This window comes from Mus pahari, chromosome 13 (genome assembly GCF_900095145.1).
Source record: "Mus pahari chromosome 13, PAHARI_EIJ_v1.1, whole genome shotgun sequence".
Classification (NCBI taxonomy): Eukaryota; Metazoa; Chordata; class Mammalia; order Rodentia; family Muridae; genus Mus; species Mus pahari.
The window spans coordinates 26,481,611-26,483,813 of record NC_034602.1 but is presented as its reverse complement, the minus strand read 5'-3'; the positions used below and the strand labels follow the sequence as shown (position 1 = coordinate 26,483,813).

The 2,203-nt window shown below is 47.7% G+C and overlaps 1 pseudogene; it reads left to right on the top strand.

Annotated features, from left to right (window-relative positions):
* The first annotated feature begins 1,481 nt into the window (after positions 1 to 1,481).
* Positions 1,482 to 1,803, top strand: LOC110330761 (annotated as a pseudogene).
* The last annotated feature ends 400 nt before the right edge of the window (positions 1,804 to 2,203 follow it).

Below are 2,203 nucleotides of genomic sequence, written 5' to 3'. Positions count from 1 at the left end.
CTGTGTCAGCTAGTTTTATGTCAACCTGACACGAGCTAAAGTCATTTTTTTTTTGTAAGAGAGAACCTCAATTGGGAAGATGCCCCCACCAGATCGATGTTTGGACAAAGCTATAGAGCATTCTCTTGGTCCATGACGGATATGGAAGGGCCCACATCACCGTGGGGGACGCCACCTTTGGACTGGTGGTCCAAGGAGCTATCATATAAGGAAGTATGCTGAGCAAGCCAGTACGCGCGTTGTCTCTCCGTGGCCTCTGCATCAGCTCTGGCCTCCAGGTTACTACCCTGTTTGAGTTCCTGCCCTGACTTCCCTGGGCAATGGAGTGTAACCTGAGAGTTATAAAGTAAAAATAAACCCTTTCCTGCCCAAGTGGCTTCTGGTCTTGGAGAGGAGCCAACTAAGGCAGTGATCGGACATGAGGTGAGGAAGGCCTGAGCTCACCGACGCAGATGATCTGGGTATCCTAAGAGCACGCCATAAAATCCCAGAAGCATGCTGTGAGAAATAAGTCACAAGAGGGCTGGAGCCATGGCTCAGCAGTTAAGAGCACTCATTTCTCTAGCAGAGGAGCCACGGTCCGTTCCTAGGGCCCACATGGCGCCCCACAACTACCTGTACCTCCAGGGGAATCTGCTGCCCTCTTCTGGCCACCATGGGCACTGCAAACACATGGTACACACGCATACAGGTATTCAAACATACACGTAAAGTAAAAAGTGAATAAATAAAAAAATGTTTGATCTTATACTCCTACAATAAAATAAAATGTATTTAATCCTATAAATTCTGCAGCACTGTGTTGGGAATTGGTTCTAGTGATTTGTCTTAAATCGATTCCCAAAAGCCGTGCTTCCAGACCTGAGGGTCCCCGCCCCCAGCTGGCTTCGATTGGTAATAAAGAATTGCCATAGAGCCAATGGCTGGGCAGGTCGGAGGCGGGCGGAGGAGGAAAGAGGAGAGAATCGCCATGGCTTGGAGGGAGAGGGACCAGGTTTTAGAGCTGCAGGAGAAAATTCATCCAGCAATGTAGGTGGAAGGGAAAGTGGCCCTATGGGAGGGGGGCTGCCCAGGTAGTAGGACAGCAAAGATAAAATATAGATTTAGAAGGTATTAAGCCAGGAATGAAGGGAAATGTATGCTAGCTGCAGGGAGGTTTAGAAGTGCCCAGGCACTGAGCTAGTCAATGCATGTCAAAATTAGCTGGCGTGTGTGTGCGTGCGTGTGTGTGTGTGTGTGTGTGTGTGTGTGTGTGTGTGTGTGTGTGTGGTGTCTTTCATTCTCGAATCCAGAGCTCGTGCAAAGTCGCCAGCAAACAACCAAATCCAGCAGGAGAGGAATGGACAAAGCAGCTGAGAGTTGAATGAGGAACTGATAGTCATGAATGGACCTTGAAAGCTACTGTGTAAAGGGGGTCAAACACACACGGTCAGGGACAGTGCGATCTCGTTATATAAAACGCCCAGGCCTTTCCGGCGGTGACGACCTCCCTACGAGAACATGCCTCTCGCAAAGGATCTCCTTCATCCCTCTCCAGAAGAGGAGAAGAGGAAACACAAGAAAAAGCGCCTGGTGCAGAGCCCCAATTCCTACTTTATGGACGTGAAGTGCCCAGGATGTTATAAAATTACCACGGTCTTCAGCCATGCACAAACGGTAGTCCTGTGTGTGGGCTACTCCACTGTCAGCCCACAGGTGAAAAAGCAAGGCTGACAGAAGGATGCTCCTTCAGGAGGAAGCAGCACTGACAGCCCCCGATTGAAGATGAGTGGGAACCTTCCCAATAAACACATTTTGGATATAAAAAAATAAATAAGTAAATAAAATAAAAATAAATAAATAAAACGCCCAGAAAAAGCAAAGCCATCGGACAAAGCAGCCATCATGGCTGCTTACAGGAAGCAGGGTGAGGAAGCAGTGGGTGTGGCTGCTTATGGAGGTGGAGCTTCAGGGGACTGATACAAATGTTTTGGAACAAGATAGATGTGATGGTCACGCAACATCACAAAGACTGGAAATTTGGAAATTCCACAGAATTCTGTGCTTTAAAATGATTAACTTTATGCTGTGAATCTTATTCAACTTTTAAAAAGAGAGGATAAAGTAAGGCCATGACTACCAGGGCCCTGTGAATTGTTCTGTACAGCCAGCCTTTGCCTTCCTCTTGAACCTGAGCTCTTTTCCTAACAGAGAAAGTCACAGC